A 21,253-nucleotide genomic window follows, 5' to 3' on the forward strand; every position below is an offset into this window, starting at 1 on the left:
TTCTTGTACCTAAGTATTGCACTTGGCGTATCTTATGTTTCACACATGTACTTCTGGGACGTTGCTCAGTTCCTGCCTATTGACCTTTGCTTCCTGGATGCTGTCTGTCCGGCCCCCTTATGTGGGTTCGCCTGGTAGGCTCTGGTTATGTCTCTCCATGTTGTCCTCTAGTTCTTGTTTGGTGTCAACTTAACGCACTATCGAGCTCTGGAAGTAGTTCTTCGTTATGAGCGCTCTCTTCCGTTATGAGTTATGGCTTCTTGTCGTTATTCCATTCCGTAATAACACGGGTGTGATCTCGCGCCATTCTAGACGTCATGTGATGCCTTGCCTCCCATTGTCTTTTGCTTTCCGAGATGCTTGGGTTGCTGACTGGCTGATCCGCCAAAGCTTTTCCCATAGTCCGTCACCCTGTTGCAGGCTCAGTGCTCTCGGGCACTTTCTGTTGTTCTGTTACAGACCCACCCCCCGGGGTATGGCTGCGGTATCAATTCTAAGTTAAGGAATCTGCGGCTAGATATCTCTATCAGATGTACGAGTCACTTACCTTCAGTAACAATGTATCTGGTAGAGATGGCAGATACCTTAACGCCCACCCATCCTCCCCGTTATGCGAGGACCTTTCCAGGTGGGGTTCTCTACCGCGCCTCCTTTCAGTTGACACTGGTATTTATCCAGGGTGCTCCAGTTGGTGAGACCCTCTCAGACTTTGGCCTTCTGCAGCCTCCTTCCTCTGGGTGGCTTCTCTTCCTGTGGAGCGGTGGTTTTCGTTCCTCCTTCAAAGGGGATACATTTTTTCCTTTCTCTGTTCCTCCACTCTGATCCTTCCAGTGTGGGGTCTTCTCCTGTTCTTTCCCTCCCTCTCACATCCTCCATCGGTTTAGCGTTTTTTGTCTCCTCTGTAGTCGCCTTCTTGGGGTCTATTAGGCTGTGACTCGGCCCTTCGATCTCTACAGGGTAAAGCGCCATTCCTTGTAATGTCATCTTGCAGAGGATTGTTGTTCTTCCTGTGCTCCACCCTTGTTGGCTGGCACATTTCTGCGCTGTTAAAACAGTCTTTCTGTTGTCTGTCGGGACATTCTTCCCTTGTTACTCAGTGTTGGACCTGGCATCGAGGCGTGGTTCCCTCCGTTCCTCAGCACCCCGTTAGCCTGACCCCGGCCCCAGTGAAACTTAAGCTTCGGACACGCCATGCCGGCTGGGGGGTAGAGGGCTTCCTGAGTGAGATAAGACAAGGAGTTTTGATTGCACCTCCGGCCTCCCCTGGGAGACTGGTTTCGCTCACACCTCTGGCCTGCCCTGGTGGGCCGTTTTCGATCACACCTTTGGCCTCCCCAAGAGCTGGCTCCAGACCCTGCTAGGCGTCTGAGAATTCCCGGGCACATCTTCTAAAGGATCAAAGAGCCAACCGCCGGAACACTCCAACGACCAGCCCTGAGGCAAGAGATCCCCACCTGCGAGGGTCCGGACATCAAAGGGCCACTGCGCTATATCAAGACCCGCCCAAGAACTAGCGGGCAGTTGTATCCTGGACAAGAGAGCCCTTCTGATCTGATCGCGGCTCAACCCTTGGGAAGAAGACTGAACTTATCGTGCCCTGCTGACGCGGCTCATCCTCGTGAAGAAGGAACTGGAACCTCGGAGCCCTGCTGACCTAGTCGCGGCTCATCCTTGAACTCTAAGGACATTTGTGGAACACCCTGAGCCCTGCTGACGTGGTCGCGGCTTCTCACGAACTGACAGACACTCTGTTCCCTCCGGATCGAGCCCTGCTGACGTCGTCGCGGCTCGAGGAGTACTCTGGTCCGGCTGGACCCTCAACGCTACCAACACGACCTGGCTCGAGAAGAGTGAGTAGAGCAGCCAGTACGATCGCCATCTTCCGTATCCCCCGGCTCGAGGATTGAGAGCTGTGCGCAGGGTACGCTTCGTGCTGGCCTAAAGATCGAGACTATCCCTCTTTCCTCTTCCTCATCACTGAGACTTTACGATCCCTCGATCGCTTGTAAATACGTGTGCATTTTGCCTAAATTTCTATTGTTGATAAAGAACTTGCTTACTGAAATCCACGGTGTGGTGTCCGTTCATAAGTGTGGTGTGAGCTCAGTGTGTACGATCCTAGACTCTAAGTCCTCCCCAGTGAGGACCTCACGTTAAGACTCAGCAATATTTGTGGGAGAGGTGGGTCACGGAGTGGTCGGGGGAGCCTAACCTGACCCTCTGGGATCACCCCTTCTAACACTCAGCCTCTGGGCAGGGTCTACACTTCACGGAGTTGTTTCTCAGATCGATGCTCTGCCTTTGCTTCTTGGTTTGTCGGTATACAGTGTCTGACACTGTCCTTCATGATGATGTTATGCATAATCCTATTTCTTTGTTTTACGGATTTTCCGTCTTCGCACACTGTTGCCATACTTTCAGTTTTGTTGGTGGCTCAGCGTTGTGCCGCGGAAAAGTTTCTCTGAAGAAAACTGACATCAGCGCGCCGGTAGTGCCTTATATGACCTCGCTGACCGTATGTCCGTTGACGACTGGGCGGGGCCCTTTGGCGCCGGCGCGCAGAGGTGCTGCTGCAAAACAAATCCAGATCCAGTCTGACGCCTGGGGATAATTCTAAGTTAAGGAATCTGCGGCTAGACAATATCTCTACCAGCTACATCGTTACCGAAGGTAAGTAACTCGTCCGTTCGAAGCATATGAGCTGCATAATTCATACTTTTGCATAGATCGCCATCTGGGGTTGGCAGGGGTGTAACACAGGCCCCCGCAGCCCACGCAGTGCGGGGGGGCCCCGCGCTCCAGGGGGCCCCTCCGTGGCCGTGGAGCAGCTAGAAAGACTGACCGTGTAAAAGGGTGTTAATGGTTGACCAAAACCTAGGGACACACACACAGGCATTAAAAGGAGAGACAAAGTGCCATGAAGTTCGGAACTGGGGAGGGGAGGCACGGCATGGGGAGGAGCTGCGTGTTACAACTTGGCCATGGCGCCGGAAGGGGGGAGTGGGGACGTAAGGTCACGTCCTGCTGCCAGGGCACGGAGAGTTAAATTTTGTAGGGAACCAACTGGGAGGTAGAGGCTGACTGCAGAGCTCACTGGTTTGCGGGCGGCAGGAGCACCGGAATCATGGTGCTCGGCTGGCAGCACTACAGATCGGATCGCACCTTCTGCCGGGCCGCCTGTTGCAGTGGGGCTAAAATATCTATGGCCGCCCCCTGCCAGTAAATAATTATTTCGGAGCCGGAGGGCCGGTCGAGGGAGAGTGCTGGAGCCTGTGTCTGACTGTGACGAGAGCGGGAGGTACAGGCAGAGTGAGGCTGTTTCTCATCGCAGCTGTACAGGTCTCTGCAGTAATAATGGACCCTTTTTTTCTGTCATGTATACAGACTGAGCCTTAAAAAAATTGAGTAAAGTCGAGACAACACCCTCAGAGAAGCAAAGAGCAGGCCCACTAATGTCAGTCATGCCCATGTAAGTCGTAACCAGTAAAAAAAGACCGGAGCAGGTGCCTCTGTGGAAGGAAGGTAGGCCCAAGAGAAGCGGCTAGTACAGAGTGTTGCTGGGATTTTTGGAGCAGCAACTTAGACTGCAAGGTAAGGCTGAGTGAGAGCCGACGCGTAGCTGTTTGCCAAAAATGTTCACATTTTTCATGACGGGTATGGCCTCTATCGAGAACACATGACTCAAAATTAATGTTTTCAGATCAAAACAAACAGTGCAGCCTGGTGCGAGAGGGGGAGAGGGATAATGACAGAGAGGAGAGGTCTAAAGAGCCAGCGCGTGATAGAGGAGAGGGATAAAAAGAGACAGAGAGGGGAGAGGGATAAAAGGATAGAGAGGAGAGGGATAGAGAGAGAGAATGTGCGATGGAGGGGAGAGGGATAAAAAGAGACAGATGGGAGAGAGATAAAAGGATAGAGAGGAGAGGGATAGAGAGAGAGAGTGTGCGAGAGAGGGGAGAGGGATAAAAGGATAGAGAGGAGAGGGATAGAGAGAGAGAGTGTGCGAGAGAGGGGAGAGGGATGAAAAGAGACAGAGGGGAGAGGGATAGAGAGAGAGTGTGCGAGAGGGGAGAGAGGGATAATGACAGAGGGGAGGGATAGGGAGAGGAGAGGGATAAAAAGAGACAGACGAGAGGGATAACAATGAGACAGGAGCCTTTTTTTGTTGGAAGTACTGGTACAAATTCCTCGCCATGGCTGATGACATTGACTTCACCACTGGAGATGCTGGGGCTTCCACCACTTTCCCTATGCAGTGCTCTGCACTGCGCAAAAACGGGTTTGTGGTACTGAAGGGACGTCCCTGCAAGATCGTTGAAATGTCAACTTCCAAAACTGGCAAGCACGGACATGCCAAGGTTCACCTGGTTGGCATTGATATATTCAGTGGTAAGAAATATGAAGATATCTGCCCTTCCACTCACAACATGGATGTTCCAAATATCAAAAGACAAGATTACCAACTTATTGGTATTTGTGACAATTACCTATCTCTTCTTACTGATACCGGTGATGTTCGTGACGATCTGAAGGTACCCAAAGGTGACCTTGGAAAGGAGATTGAGTCAAAATATGAGGCAGGAGAAGAGATTATGGTCTCAGTCCTGTGCGCCATGGCGGAGGAATGTGCTGTTGCTATCAAGGCCATGACCAAATAATCGCCCACTTGGGAGTCAACAGCGCAGTCTATAAAAAGGATCTAAAGAATTTGGTTCAGATTGTCACCAAAGCTATGGCCTTCACAAACAACCTCATTTCCTTTTGGATTGTTTCAAAATAGAGCTGGATCCTTGAATAGTGTTGCAGGTTAACTGGCAGTTTCAAAATCACTGAGGTTTTAATTTATTAGGAAATCTTGAAAGTTGTTGTACCCTTACTATTCCTGTAGGTGTCAGCTTGTGGGTCCAAGAAACCAGATCAAGTGTCATTCGTGGATGTTTTACAGTATTCTCCGGATTATAATGTACTTGTTCACATGGACAGATGGGAGTATTGGGCTTTTAGTTTAAAAATGATAAATGGCACCTGAGGCAGAAGGTACCTTTAGCTGAACAATGTTTAAATTTGTATTAAACTACCGTACTAAGATGTTGGCAAGAAGTCTTTCTAATATGTAAGGAAGAAGGATAACCTATTGAATGTGTCGACTACGAAACTGATTTATAATTGAATTTGGATTAAAATATTCAGTGTAATTCGTGGCCTGCAAATACACAAGTGATTTAAAAATGCCAGTTAGTTTGCCCATTCCCAGTTCCCTGGCCCCTCCCCCCAAAAATCTGATGGCTGTGTGCAACGAACTGTATTACCTATGTTGTACTCTATGCCAAATTTGTTGGCTACATTTTGTAACCTTAATGGTGTCCGAGCCTGCTTTTGATCTAGGCAGGCAGTCGGATTGCTCTGTGTATGCGGCATAGCAGGTACAGAATGGCACAAATGGGGGGGCAGTTAAATCTACAGATTTTTCACTCGAGGCCTTTGTCATCAGACTGAAAATAAAAATAAAAAATGCAAAAAAAAAAAAACAATGAGACAGGTGAGGGATAAAAGGATAGAGAGAGCGTGCAAGGGGGGAGGGAGAAAGACAGGAGAGGGCTAGAGAGCAAGCGTGTGAGAGAGGAGAGGGCTAAAAAGAGACAGAGGAGAGGGATAAAAGGATAGAGGAGAGAAGCTACTCTTTCACCCCTGAGGCGGAAAGCCGGGGGTTAGGCTGTGTCGTGTTTTAATGTGCTATCTGTTTATGGTTTTAATGTACGAGTAAAGCGTGCTCTTTACGTTTAAATCATTCCCCTAGTGAAGCGCTGATCACACGGGCTTCGCCGATTTAGGCGCGGAGTACACACCTCCCTGTAAACGCTGCGGTGACATCCCACGCCCTCCTTGCAGGCGGGGCGGTGGGGGCGCGGCTGAGGCAGCTGACGCGAGCGGCGTAATTACAAAAGGACCGCCTAGCTCGAGGCTCGCCCTACTCTTTCACCCCTGAGGCGGAAAGCCAGGGGTTAGGCTGTGTCATGTTTTAATTTGCAATCTGTTTATGGTTTTAATGCACGAGTAAAGCGTGCTCTCTACCTTTAAATCATTCCCCTAGTGAAGCGCTGATCACACGGGTCTGCCGATTTAGGCGCGGAGTACACACCTCCCTGTAAATGCTGCTGTGACATCCCATGCCCTCCTTGCAGGCGGGGCGGTGGGGGCGCGGCTGAGGCAGCTGACGCGAACGGCGTAATTACAAAAGAACATGCCGTTACCTCCGCGCAGCGGACGCGGGCAGCGGTCGCACCTTGGGCGCGCCAAAGGTAAGCCCGTCTGCGCCCGTCCGCGGCAGGCCGGGGCTAGGGCTTGGGACCCCCCTTCCATCTCTGGCCCGTACAACTAAGCCAATATCCAGTTCCGTGGAAGGTATGATAACCTGTCCATCAAAATTCCAGGCCCAGTTACAAGGCCCGGTAGCCTGTAGCAGATGCACTTTCCAGGGCGATAAACGTATTCACCATAGGGAGGTTAAACACACCCGGAAGTCAAATAGGGAGGAAGCCCCTACTTTTATGCTGTGCAATGTCAGGTCCCTTTCCAGACATCAGTTTGAAATCTGGGATCTGCTTAATACCTATTCCCCGGAAATATGCTTTATAACGGAAACCTGGCTGAATGCCACAAATCATCCAGCTATTAATATGGCTATCCCTGAAGACTATAAATGTATTCATCTTGATAGGACAGCTAAATCGGGGGGGGGGGGGGGTATTGCAATAGCATTTTGACGGCATATTAACATTTCCTGTATTAGCTCCAAATTGGAGGAGAGTTTGGAAATCGGGATTTTTAAAATAAACTTTTCAGCATCGGAGTGCTGGTCGGGAGCACTTGTTTACTGGCCTCCCGGCCCAAAAACCGATTTCACGGACTCACTTGTAGACTTGATAGCCACGCACGCCCTTGCGGCTAACACATTTTTGGTATTAGGGGACTTTAACTACCACGGAGAACTTGGTCCCCTACCTGAAGTTAAGAAACTCCTTACTGATATGGAGCAGCTGGGTCTCCATCAAAGAATACAAGGGCCCACGCACAGTGGTGGTCACACTCTTGACCTTGTCTTCTCCAAAGTAGCGGAGCTTAAATTTGATATACCACTGCCTCTTATATGGACTGATCACTCCATGATCAAGTTCACATACCTGCTGCCTATGCAGTTTCAAAGGGAACAAACGGCTGGTCAGCGTCCCACTGCATACAGGCCATGGAATAAGCTCACCCCCGAGGCTTTCGAGGAAGCGTATAGGCCTCCGGTGCAGCTAGAAGCCCTGAGGGCAGCTAACATGTTGGCTGAATTCAACGCTGGGCTGGAAAAAGCTTTGGATGCCATCATACCTAGGAATTACAATCTAAAGCCCACCTCTAGCAGACCTTCCGCGAAATGGTACACCCCAGAACTGAGCCAGGAAAAGACCGTTTGTAAAAAAAATGGAACGAGCGTGGCGACATAACAAAACGGTTAAATCCAAACATCTCTATAAATCAGCTCTGGCGATCTATCACCGGAACCTGAAGGTTGCACGCCGTGTGTTTATTGCCAGCCAAATTGAGCTCTCTAAGAACTCAGCCAAAGCCCTTTTCGATGTTGTAAAGGACTTTGTGGAACCGACGGTGTGCAAACAACCCACTGTGGAGTCAATGGAACTCTGTAATTCTTTAGCAGAGTTTTTCTCTGAGAAAATTGATAAAATCTATGCAAACTTCTCCACTGACAAGCTGGTGACTACGACTGGTGACAGGTTTCCTGACGAAGATGTTATTAGATCTGACTGTTCCTTAGATGGTTTTGAGCCAGTCACTCTTGCAGAGACACAGATGGCGTTGGCCTCTGCTAAATCAGGCTCTCTGACAGATCTCTGTCCACCTAAAATTATGTTGCTTCTATCTCATAGTCTGGCCCCCACAGTCCAGGAGATGTTTAATCTTTCCATGAGGGAAGGAATTATCCCGGTATCCTGGAAGGAGGCTCATGTTCGTCCTATTCTAAAAAAATCTACGGCTGACCCGAAAGAGTTGAGCAATTATCGTCCGATATCCTTGCTCCCTCTTCTGGGTAAAATATTAGAAAGCCTGATTAATAGGCAATTAAATAGCTATCTAGAGGCAAATAACATCCTGGACCCCTCGCAGTCCGGCTTCCGGTGGGGGTTCAGCACGGAAACGGCCCTTGTGGCGGTAACTGACTCCCTTCGAACAATAGTGGACGCAGGAGGCTCGGCTATTTTGATACTGTTGGACCTCTCTCACCATAGGCTTGCGGAGAGGTTAAGCTCCTGGGGTATTAAGAGGCTTGCCCTTGATTGGCTACAAAATTTTTTGGCAGATCGTTCACAATCAGTCCGAATGGGTCCTTATCAATCTGAAAGAACATCATTGGATAAGGGGGTGCCCCAGGGCTCCTGCCTTAGCCCCACCCTTTTTAATATCTATATGGCCCCTTTGGCCAGGGTGGCAGAGGCCCTGGGGTTCGAAATAATATCGTACGCCGATGATACCCAGCTACTATTTAACATCGGACCACATGTTGAGGCGGATAGGCTCCGCTTTGCCACCGGGTTATCTGCAATCTCTAACTGGATGAATAACAACTGTCTCCAGTTGAACCCGAGCAAGACGGAGCTGATGCTCCTAGGAAAAGCCCCAGCAATGTGGAACAGTGACTGGTGGTCGGCAGAATTGGGCTTGCCCCCTACGCCTAAACCTTGTGTAAATAATTTGGGCATTAAATTAAATCAATCCTTAACTATGCAGGACCATGTGACTGTGGTATCTGGCGCCTGCTATTATAGGCTCAGATTACTTAGAAAAATCCTCCCTTTTATCCCCCCAGAACATCGTAGAACAGTCACGCAAGCCCTGGTCTTGAGTCGCATCGACTACGGGAATACGCTGCTGGCTGAGGTGGGGTGGCAGAGTGGGCTAAAGAACAGTGATGGATTAAACCCAGATCTTTTGACTGTGTGTGAGTGTTTTTATTGATTCAGATGCTCCGTCCATCACCACCCCCTTTTGTACCGCTTTTGGCCGCCATAAGTGTGGCAGGGTATGCTCAGACGTGAGTCCCTTGCTCACTTTGCCACTGGATTCAAGCAAGCCGGGCTGAAGACGGCTGGAATGCCAGGAACCGGTCCTCGGAAGCTTGTTTCCGGTCCAGGGAAGACATGGCTTGGCAGTTCGGGCTGGACTGTTCCCATGAGGCACAGGGTCAGACTGATTTTCATATAGCCATGTCTGAACTGGGGTGGCAGAGTGGGCTAAAGAACGGTGATGGATTAAACCCAGATCTTTTGACTGTGTGCGAGTGTTTGATTGATTCAGATGCTCGGTCCATCACCACCCCCTTTTGTACCCCTTTGGCCAGGGTGGCAGACGCCCTGGGGTTCGAAATAATATCGTACACCGATGATACCCAGCTACTATTTAACATCGGACCACATGTTGAGGCGGATAGGCTCCGCTTTGCCACCGGGTTATCTGCAATCTCTAACTGGATGAATAACAACTGTCTCCAGTTGAACCCGAGCAAGACGGAGCTGATGCTCCTAGGAAAAGCCCCAGCAATGTGGAACAGTGACTGGTGGCCGGCAGAATTGGGCTTGCCCCCTACGCCTAAACCTTGTGTAAATAATTTGGGCATTAAATTAAATCAATCCTTAACTATGCAGGACCATGTGACTGTGGTATCTGGCGCCTGCTATTATAGGCTCAGATTACTTAGAAAAATCCTCCCTTTTATCCCCCCAGAACATCGTAGAACAGTCACGCAAGCCCTGGTCTTGAGTCGCATCGACTACGGGAATGCGCTGCTGGCTGAGGTGGGAACTACCTCCCTGAAAAAATTACAGGTTATTCAAAATACGGCAGCTAGACTGGTCATGAATCTGCCATCTGGCCCCCCTTCGCAAACTTTATTGAGAAGGCTCCATTGGCTTCCTATAAAACAGAGGTCTTTTTTTAAGATCTGCTGCCTTACTTACTGTGCGCTGCAGGGGCAAGGTCCTGAGTATCTTCAGAAGAAACTGGGAAGATATATCCCCTCACGCTCTTTGAGATCAAGTCTTAAACAGTTATTGGTGGTCCCTCGTTCCAGACTTCGCAGATCTGGGGGCATGGCTTTTTCATGCCTTGCGCCTAAATACTGGAACAGTCTGCCGTTGTCCCTGCGGGAATCCCCTTCCTACCTGATGTTTAGGAAACATCTCAAGGCCCTACTGTTCTAACGCTCTCCTACCTTCGTGCTTTCTGCTTTTTGGGTTGTTCTAGAGTTGAGCGCCGAGATGCCCCCAGGTGATTCTTGCGCTATAAAAAAGGGACTAACATAACATAACAGAGAGAGAGCGTGCGAGAGGGGGAGAGGGATAGTGACAGAGGAGAGGGATAGAGAGCGAGCGTATGAGAGAGGGGAGAGGAATATAAAGAGACAGGAGAGGAATAAAAGGATAGAGAGGAGAGGGATAGAGAGAGAGCGTGCGAGAGGGGGAGAGGGATAAAGACAGAGGAGAGGACTAGAGAGTGAGCGCGTGAGAGGGATAAAGAGATACAGGGGAGATAAAAGAATAGAGAGGAGAGGGATAGAGAGAGAGTGTGGGAGAGGGATAAAAGGATAGAGAGGAGAGGGATAAAAGGACAGAGGAGAGGGCTAGAGTGAGCGCGTGGGAGAGGAGAGGGATAAAAAGAAACCGACAGGAGAGGGATAAAAGGATAGAGAGGAGAGGGATAAAATAATAGAGTGTGCGAGAGGGGGAAAGGGATAATGACAGAGGAAAGGGATAGAGAGCGAGCGTGTGAGAGACGAGAGGGATAAAAAGAGACAGAGAGGGGAGAGAGATAAAAGGATAGAGAGGAGAGGGATAGAGAGAGCGAGAGCGTCGTGGTCGCACACAGAGGAAAGCTTGCATTGTGAGATATAGTTGCCGTAGTAGTTTATTCAAAAGTTTATTCAAAAGACTGGCGTGTTTCGATTGGAACGCTCTTTGTGGTGTTATTTCTCATATTTACATTGCTTAATTTTGCCCGCAAGAAAGTGTCACTCATAGTCGTTGAAATGTCACTCATAATTACACTGAAATTATGAAAATGTCACACATGGCAATCTGAAACCTTGGCAGCTATGAGGACGAGCTGGGTGAGTCTGCCCCCTCCCCATCTCCACTCACAGGGCTACCGGCAGCATGTGTGCTGACCTCATTGTACCCCCTGTAGTTGGTAGATATTTTTTAATGAACATGCCTATTTGTTTAACATTAACCCCCTCCCATTGCAGGCTCAGGCCTCCTCCATTTTCAAGCATGTGCTACTGTGGAGCTTCTCCTATTAGGGGTCGGATTTAAAGGTGTCTTGTTTCTTCCGCTATTCAAAAGGTCGTGCTGCTGTGGATGGGTGTTTTTGGAGGGGGCACAAGTAGGCTTGCAAATGTCACTATTTTATTACTGTCTGTCTAGGCCTGCAGAAACCGGATAATTAATACAAATTCAAACTTCCCAGCAAGGAGAGATAACACTGCCAGTGGTTCTCTGTCCATTTCGACCAGAGTCAGACTGGGACAGACATTAGGCCCAGGCACAAAGAAAAGTGCCCCACTAAGTGACCAGACCCATGCTTCCAAATTGTGCCAGGTTTCACTCATACACGTCATACAAGTGTTTTGCAAGAATAGAAAATGTAATGAATTTGAGCATTGCTATGTTTTTGTTTTAATAAAAGGCAAATCAACAGTGAAAACCGGGACAGCTTACCACAAAACAGGCCACAAACAGACAAAAAACCAGCATGCACACTGACCTGGCAGACCAGGCCTTCAGCACTGCCTAACTGCCCCTGTAGGCCATTCCGACCTTGGCTCAGACACATTTTTCAATTATTGCTTGCTTCTGCAGCCCGTGACCCTCCTTCCCAGCCTGGCCAAAGAACACACAGCTCAAGCAAAATAAATGAGAAAAGCATTCTTTGACATTAATCCATAACATTTTTTATTGTTTAATACAATCTCTAAATGTTGTCCTTTTTGGCGCAGCCGTGGATTGTGACCTCTGTATTCTACTGCTCCCATGTCCTATCTGCGACTCAAACCACTAGAATATGTACATTGCAAGTCTGATGCAGGTAAAAATTGGAGCCTTGCAATTTCTGAGACAGAGGTGTGCATGGTTGAGAGAGGCGAGTGCAGAGGCCATTTTTGGCTCTTTATTGCTTGATTTAGAGAAAGTGTCACTCATAGGCGTTGAATGTCACTCATAATTACACTGAAATTATACAAATGTCACTCTGAAACCTTGGCAGCTATGTGTCGTGGCAGAGGAGAAGCACGTCCTGCAGGGGACCCCGTTCCTCAGACTGCACTCTCTTCTGACAGACCGGGCCTCCTGAGCCCAAGGGGGCTCCGGCCTCTTGCCCCCTATTGCACCGCTTCGGGCACTCCCCTCAATGTGCCCCCGAATGCTTAGACCATGGCCCGCCCTGCAGGGGTCTGCACAATGCTGAAGCTGGCCTTCCAGGAGTCACTGAAGGGCTTGGACGCTGCTTTCATCGGGGTACCCCTGGACACCGGCATCTCCAACCGCCCGGGAGCAAGGTAACAACGAGCAGGGGCGTGGGGGCCTAGCTTCACTTAACTCACAGTACATGTCTCAAATATGGGATGTAATTTCACTTTATTGCTTATCTAATTCTTCCACGCATGCAATTTGGCAAGCAGTGACTACGTCCCATGACAAATTCGAATTGGAAGCCAATACTTGAAGTAAAATACTAGTGGGAAACTTTATGGGTTTCCAATTCTGAAAGCAGAAAGACAGGCAGCCAAAGGGATTTGTATGAAAGCGAACATATCCAAACCTCGGATGCTGGGAGTTACGTAACTTACGCTACCCTCGCCATAGTTGCAAGCGCAGCCGCCTCATCATAAATTAAATGGTGTTCGGCCTTCACCCTTAGGCAGACCCCCCAGGATATAGCGGCATGGACTAGCAAATTTAGCGGCACAAAAATGGAAATTTAGCGGCACAAATATGGAAATTTAGCGGCAATTTTGCGGCATTTTATTTGGCCATATTTCCTACAACAAACACAGATATCTTAGTTTTTTTCGTTATTTAACAACATGAAGCTATGTAGGTATACTAATGTAAGCATTTCTCCCTAGAAACACTCTTGATTGTGGGTTTAAGTAATTCCCTTTTCCTACAGCTTGACAGTTACACGAAATGAATGTCCACAATGTAGTGGTAAAGCTCTGGTTTAGGGGTTACTTTTTGTTAAAACCTCCTGAACCTCCATCTCTCCCTCCTCTGCCGGTCACCCTCCCCAGCCCAGCCCAGCCCGCCCCTCCTCTCCTTAGCTCCACTTGCTTCATGTACTCTCCTCCCCTTCTCTACCCTTCCCACTACCCTCCTCTCCTCCCCTCCCCTCAATTCTCCTCTCTCTACTCTTCTCTCTCTTCTCTCCTTCTCCTCCCTCCCTCCCATCCTGTCCCCTCCCCCCCTCAGCTCTCCTCTCCCTCTCTTCCCTCCCTTTCTCCCCGTTTCCAGAAGGGGCCCTGGCACTCGTCTCGCAGGCCTCAGTCAGTTTTCCAGGCCTTATCTTCAGAGGTGCGAGCCGGCAATTGAGGTGGTCACAGTGACGACGTGACACACTAACACTCACCAAGCTAAATCTCACAACAACAACAACAACCAAAATAATATTAATCACAAAGGCGAAACTGAAAGCATTTAACAATGCTTCTTATCCCTTATTGTGTCCTTTGCACCAGGCATTTCACTGTTTTCAACCTTCAGAGAGGCCGGGTCGGCCTTGCACATCTGTATGTTTCACAGGGTCACTAAGCTGGGAATAGCTCCTCAACCACTCGAGGCCCCTGTTTGAGTGACCACAGCATTAGCACCTCACCTTCCTGAATAAAGCTTTGTTTGCTACAGTCCTGCTGCTTGTACCCCCGATTCTGCTGCCTTCACGGATTTATCAAGGATGAGCAGAACAGCTACCGCAGGGGCAGAAAGGTCAGCAGGCATGGTGTGTTCCACGCATGGAAGACACGGAGAGATAATAGCTGAAGGTGAACCTTTTCTGTTTGCCTGGCATAAGCCCTCTGCAAATGACTGCGCCTGATGAAAATTCCACACGCCCCACATAGAAGAGTCCTTGACCCCCTTCCAGCACATGGTTTGGCGTGACTGTGTGCGCGCCGGTGACATGGCTGTACTGCGCCTGGGGGGGGCACAGTTAGCATTCGCCCTGATCGCCCATCAGGGCCTTTCATTCCCATATTGACCCTCGGCTCCAGGGGAGAGGGCGGGGGCTCGCCCCAGTCACCGGGAGGGTCTCCAGCGGGGAGCCAGGCGCGGGAGGGGCACTTCAAAGCCCTTCACAGTGAGCTGCTAATGCCCCATTAAGCTGCCCCATTAAGCCCGGAAAGTTATTCTTTTGTGTCCTTCCCGCCCGCCCCAATAAACAATGTAAGTGGGCCCCCAGGATATGCCGGCTTTTGTAAAAACGCCGCGATTTCAACAAAAGTGCCAATTTCGCGGGCACTTTTGTAAAAATCGCGGCATTTTTACGAAAGTGCCGATTTCGCGGCAAATCGCGAAATCGCGATATCCTGGAGGGTCTGCTTAGGGTGGAGCATACTACGGTTGGGCTCAGCCAGATCGAAGTCTGGTGACGTTCTGCCCCTGGCCCGTGACTGCCACTTCCCTCCGGGCGCCCCCTGGCGTACCTACGCTCCAGAAATTTCGCCTCACCTGTTTTCCCCAGGCTGGCCTGTCCCATCAGCATGTCATGACTGGCGTGCCTGCCTGCCCCTCACCCTCCATCCACTTAAAGCCTCAGTATTTGAAAACTTTGTAGCAGGAGGCCCGCAACCAGGAAGCGGCCCGCAGAAGGAAGATACCTCTTGGCACTGCCGGAGCTGCTTTCATGGTCGGTCGTAAACTGAGAGAAGGGAGTTTGTGGAGCTCACGGGTTGTGGCTTTCGACACCATGGGTAAGGACTGTCACTATTAATGGCAATATTGAATGATTATGCAGCGTATCCCACAAACCGTATGTGAGAAGTTGGCCTGATGTGCAGTGTTCACTATTCTAGTGATCACTATATATCAGTCCAAACAACCCTTATTGATGATTGGTTGTAAGTCAACCTTATAGACCAGCTATCCTAGTGGCATGGATACGAGCAGTCTAAGGCTAAGACTCTAGAGGGCGTGTTAAGCCAGCTGTTTTACCATCACATTACCCCTTGAACACCCAGTGAAAGGACACCACACAAGTGTTATGAAAATAAACAGTGTATTTATTAGAATCACAACAACCCTGTACTCTTTATGAGGACAGGGTGCTAGGCACACAACAAAACTCTTACGAAAATACTTAAGTTAGCACGTTAGACACAAATGCCCGAGGGGCACGAAAAACCATATACTTAAAAAGTGGAATGCGAAATTACTAGCAGGTAAGTACAGTACTAATAGGCTTTGGAATCGCTAGGACTTGACTAGGGAATCGTTAGATTACTACTAGGAGGCCCAGGGGACTCGGGTGCAGAGTGTGCACTCTCACGCGGGATGCGGGACAAAGTCTATGGGAGCTAGTAAAGGCAAAGTTAGTGTTCACGGGCGAACCCGACCTGGTAGGAAGAAAACGACAGTGGATCCTGACCCTAGGATAGTGAGGCTATGCTGGGACACCGAAGTGCCGAAGTTACCTAGCCCAGGGGCTGCAGCTGCATAGGTCTGAAAAGACGTCGGGGATCTCGTTGCCGGACCAGGAGCCTGGAAGAAGGAAGTTGCTGGCAGGCGACCAGTGAAGGAAAGTTCGTTGGATCCAAGCCTGGATCAAGGAAGAAGAAACCTGAAAGCAGAGGGGACCAAGTTCTTGAATCACTAGCCAGTGATTAAGTGGGCACCAGGATGGCACCGGGCGAAGTCACCGCAGTCAGGTGAGTGGGCGACGCTGGCTCTGCAGATCTCACGGACCAGGAGGCGTTGTCGGCGACCAGGATGGAGAGGCGAGCTGTCCCACGATGGATGAAGCTGTCGGCGTCGAAGTTACCCAGGATTGGGCAACAAGCCTTGGCTAATTCAAGCCCACGCGGTGGACTCAAAATGGCGTCTTGAGTGGACCAGGAGGGTCCAGGGTGCTCCTCTTTTGGAAGGGAGCGAGGGCCAGCCTGGAGCAACCAGACCAGCAGCAGAAATGTCGTCGGGCGTCGTTCAGAAGGCCACAAGCCAGCGGGCTAGTAGCCAAACAACGCGGTGAGCAGCAAAAAGCAGAAGGGCCCCTCGCAGATCGTGGAGATGCTGGGAGGCTGCACTTCGGTGCTGGAGCTGCTCAGGGTCGGGGCTTCTCGGACCCCAAAGCACTCACCAGGAAATTACTCGGCGGGCTTGCTGGAAAGAAGTCGTGCAGTCTTGAAGATGGCCGGTCCCTCGAGGTCTCGTCACACCCACGAATCTCAGCGTGACTGATGATGCAGGTAGAGGTCAGAGGTGCCAGGGAAGCCGGTTCTCGTCGAGCTGGGCAGTCTTGATCCGGAGGAGAGACTTGCAGCAGACCGCAGTGTTCTTAAGATGGTGCCTGCGGATGCAGGGTGACTACTCCTTAGTCACAAGGGAGAAATCTTAGGAAGAAGTCTTGAGTTCCTTTCGTGGAAAGTAGTTTCAGGATTCAAAGATGATCTGATTTGGAAGGGGGCCAGTTCCTACCTTTATCCTGTAAAAAGGGGCTGGCACGCGACTAAGTCCTGCCCTAGGGGTGGGACTAGGAGGGGGGTGGTTACACCCACTTCCTTGGCGGGCTTTTCCCCAGCACAGGGTCTGGAGTGACCCTGGAACTGGTTCCAGCCAGCCTATGCACAGTGAGCACCGGGGTGCCACGTGCAGTCACCTTCCTCTAAAGCCCTGCCTACCTACAATACACAAAACCCTGTCTGGGACGGTGCTGGCACCGCCCCTGGCAGGAAACCCTTTGTCCTTATCTCCTGCTCTGGGAGGACTCCCAGCAGCAGGAGGGCAGACTTGTGTCTCGGTGGCAGCATCCATTTTGTGGAGCTGAGGCTCTGTTTGACTTTAACCGGGGTTAGGGGTTACCTACATGTCGTGTCCCTCTAGAAGGGTGGAATGCTAACCCCGTCGCCAGAATTGGCGAGGGGTTAGTATTCCAATTCGTATGACACCTTACTCGACATGTTTTGATAAAGCGATACCAGAGTTGGCATATAACCGCGAGGATTATAATGCACTTAAGAGTATATGGTATGCGATATCATGGAAACGGCTAAGGGATGGATCCCGAAAGCCGCAGACAGGCTCAGCTCATGCCAGAGCACCATCTCACACGATTCCGAGCACTCTGCCTTCAGGATTGTTAAGGCCTGCCATAGGAGTGACTGATAGGAGATCTGTGTGTCCATTTTTAGGGTTAGATATAGGTATACTATATCTAAAGCAAAGGGTGATTACACCACCTTGCCCCAGCTGTCAAGCAGCCAGTTGTGTCAGATTTGGATGGCCAGCCAGGGGTGGCATAATACATGCTGCAGCCCCTGGTAGGCCCTGGGGACACCTATGCCCTGGGTACCTAAGGTACACTGTACAGGGACTGATAAGGTGACTCAGTATCCAATTTAGATATGTACCTAAGGTACATGGAATCCATTTTACAGAGAGAGCAGTAGGCCTGGGGCCCTGAATAGCAGGGTCCCAGGTCAACTAAGTCAGAAAACCAGCAAAACACCAGGCAAAAAGTTGGGGGCAACCATAGTCAGGGATCTACCTTCCTACACCGTATCATGTTGCTTCAATATTAGGTGACATTGTTACCCATCACATCCACTTCGAAGGTTACAGAGCCGAGTTGGTCCTGCTAGAATTCGAACAAAACATGCCTCTTAAACGTTACAACCCAGTATTTGCACGAATAACCCACCAGGGCGCAGCTTCGGGGTGGGGGGGTATTACACCCCAATAAATGTATTCTATATTACATATTTGGGTACAGGTACTTTCAATCTGTCCAGAGCGTTCTGTTCGATGCTTGCGTGTGTTTTAGACTACTTACAATGCTCTTGGGACCTGCATGTCATCCATCTATATGGTATTTCTGAGCTATGTGCTATATAAGCTCTTCCCAGTGAGCGCTATTACATGTCGGCGTGTGATGCACATTATTGAAAAGTGTTGTTGGGTGCTACAGTGCACCACAACAGTCAGCTGTACGCTCTATCTGAGGTGCACAGTCAACATAACTTTGTAAACTGGTTACGGAGGCTTAGTTATTTTCTGGTTCCAGTACCCCCTGGACCCCCTCTCTGCCTATTTCTTGCATTTGAAATGTACTGCTATAGTGTGAGAATGCTTTTCATGAAAAGGAATATAGAGTAGGGTTGCCCAAAGAAAAATGGCAGCTATGTGTTTAAAGAGCTTGGAAAGACCTCGTCTTGGCAATAAATAGTGTTATAAATAAAAAAGTATGTTTTCATTTGTAATGTGACTTTTCTGTCTTTGTTCCCTTTAATTATCCAGTATTATGGGTGTCTTTCATAGATTCACATGCCTGAATCATTCCCCGTCGTCGAGATTGGAGCCCGGGTAATAGAAAAGTAATGTCCTATAGACATACATTGAGAAAAGTAGGCCCAAAGGCCTTGCCTTAGTAGCCTATCTATGTCCTTTTGTAAAAAGGACCAAATTCCTGAAGGTAGCCAATCAGCTACCACCTCCCTCTAGAACCTTCCTGCCAGGAGCCTCAGTCTCTCAGATTTTCTACCACACGTTGTGCTAGGGAGTCCCCACCTGAGCTCTCCTCAGGTTTCTTGACTTTATATCTTTTCTACAGAAAACTTGGATTATTTACTTCAACTATGACTGAACAACAGAAGAAAGGACTCTTTAGAGCCTGTTCATCTTGTGGCAAGAAGAGACTGCACGTCGATGACAAGCATGAGACTTGCCTCTACTGTCTTTACCCTGACCATTCTCCCAAAGAATGTAGGATATGTAGAACATTCTCTACTAAGACTCTTAAAGACAGAGAAGGAAGACTGCTCCTCTGGTTAAACAGACTCAAAACCAGAGACGATGATGTGCTGTCCTCGGAGGGCAGTGAAATGGCTTCAGTTTCTTCGAAACTGTCCTTGAAGAGGCCAAGGGAGGCTTCCCCTAGCCATTCAAACGTTCCTCACAAAAAGACTACTACAAAGTCTTCTGAGGTAAGATCTGACATGTCTGTGAAGGATGCTGCAACCTTCAGAAAGCCATCGCAGTCATCGTCAACGACTTTGTCGACGTTTTCCTCAAGAAAAACCACCTATGTCTCCACGTCGACGACGACGGTTTCGACGACGATGGCGTCGTCAGCCTTTGCTTCAACGACGACGACCACCCAATCGTCGACGATGGGTAAGCCACTGTCGTCGATTGTACTAATTAAAAAGCAGCAGTCGTTTATCAAAGCTATGTCACCGTCGACGACGACGACGAAACAAAAAACTGCGACGCCTACGCCGTCGACGAAGATTCCGTCGACGGCTGGCACACCGTCGACGAAGACACCGACGACGGTAGGAGCATCGTCGACGCCAAAGTCACCATCGACGAAAGCACCGTCGACGGCTAAAACACCGTCGTCGACGAGAGCACCATCGACGACAAAAGTGCCGTCGACGACCGCATCGACGGCGGCGAAGATACCGTCGACGACCGCATCGACGGCGGCGAAGATACCGTCGACGACCACACCGTCGACGATAATATCGCCGACGACCGCGACGACGATGAGGGAACCGTCGACGCTTGAAAAACGATCGACGTCAATACCGTCGACGACACCATCGACGACCTCACCGTCGACGCCATGGAAAAAAGAGGAGTTGATTCCGTCAAAAAAGGTCACCAAACTCCCTATACGCCAGATTTAACATCGCCCAGTAGGGTTCAAAAACTGCCCCCATCTTGCCTATTGCAAGATGATGAATCTGATGACGACCAATTCGAACAGGCTACCAGTCCGTCGGATCTCAATGTCAAATGCCAGAGTACTGACGATGACGGAGATGATGTCATTTTTACAGAAGAAACTGTTCAGGCTCAAGTACATACTCGAGTTACTCCAATGATATGCCTGCCGGCTGAGATAGTCACTGATCTACAATTCTTGATCACAGACTACAAAAAACGATTCCCAGAATCGCCAGTGGCCACTTCCAAAGAGAAATCTCAGGAGTCATCCAGACCGCAACAATCCCCAAAGGCTAGACCAACACCTTTGGTTATTCCCCAAGAAAGTGAAACGGTTCATAACGTCCAATCTTCTGATGAGGAAGGAGATGTTCCTGAGGAAGGAGAGGTTCGAGACGACCTTTCCCATAACAGAGACGACGAGGATTACGTCGCTCATTCTCCAGCCACGCCGGAACCCAACACTTCAGACTCTCCACCAGTGGATATTGGCGGATTCCACAATTTATTAGAGAGAGAGCTGCCATTAGATTCCACATGACCATGGAATCGAAGGAAACGGATTGTTTCTTATATGACTTTAAAGATCCTATAAAAAAGGCGGCGAGGTCAATTCCCATAATAGATCACATCCGGGAACAAGGTCAGCAACTCATGCAAACACCTGCATCGGTTTTAATTGTGTTGCCTAGACTGGATAAAAAGTATAGGGCACCGTCAACTGCACCTACATGCTTTAATGCACATCCCAAGCCGGACTCGGTAGTCACCCAAGCCGCTCAAAAGAATTCCAGAAATCCATCCTCGCCACTGTCGGCACCACCAGACAAGGAGGGCAGGAAATTGGATGGCATCGGCAAACGCTTCTCCACAACGTCAGCTATGATGGTAAAAGTGGCCAACGCCATTGCTCTGCTAGGCAGATACAATAGACAATTATGGGAAGATATCGTTCCATATCTAGCGGATGTACCCGAAGACTTGAAGGATGAGGTCCAGTCACTCCTTCATGAAGGACAGATGTCAGCATCGGAGATCATTGATTCAGCTGTGGATGTCGCCATGACGGGCTTCAGACAACTGGCAGGCGCCGCAGTTTTGCGCAGGCAAGGATGGCTCAAAGCGACATCCTTCCGACAAGAGGTCCAAACCAAAGTTTTAGATATGCCCTATGACGGACAACCTCTATTTGGAGCAAAAATAGATGAAGCCTTGCAGACGATCAAGAAAGACACTGACACTGCAAGAGCTCTAGGGACTTT

At 49.6% G+C, this 21,253-nt stretch overlaps 1 protein-coding gene and 1 pseudogene across 1 annotated transcript in view; both read left to right on the plus strand.

Moving 5' to 3' along the window:
- Window positions 1–21,253, plus strand: part of TOPAZ1 (testis and ovary specific TOPAZ 1) — a 2,142,665-nt gene that overhangs the window by 1,997,195 nt on the left and 124,217 nt on the right. The gene's annotated exons all lie outside the window — the stretch shown is intronic.
- Window positions 4,162–5,531, plus strand: LOC144784850 (eukaryotic translation initiation factor 5A-1 pseudogene; annotated as a pseudogene).

The sequence above is a fragment of the Lissotriton helveticus genome, chromosome 10, assembly GCF_964261635.1.
Source record: "Lissotriton helveticus chromosome 10, aLisHel1.1, whole genome shotgun sequence".
In the NCBI taxonomy this organism is placed as follows: Eukaryota; Metazoa; Chordata; class Amphibia; order Caudata; family Salamandridae; genus Lissotriton; species Lissotriton helveticus.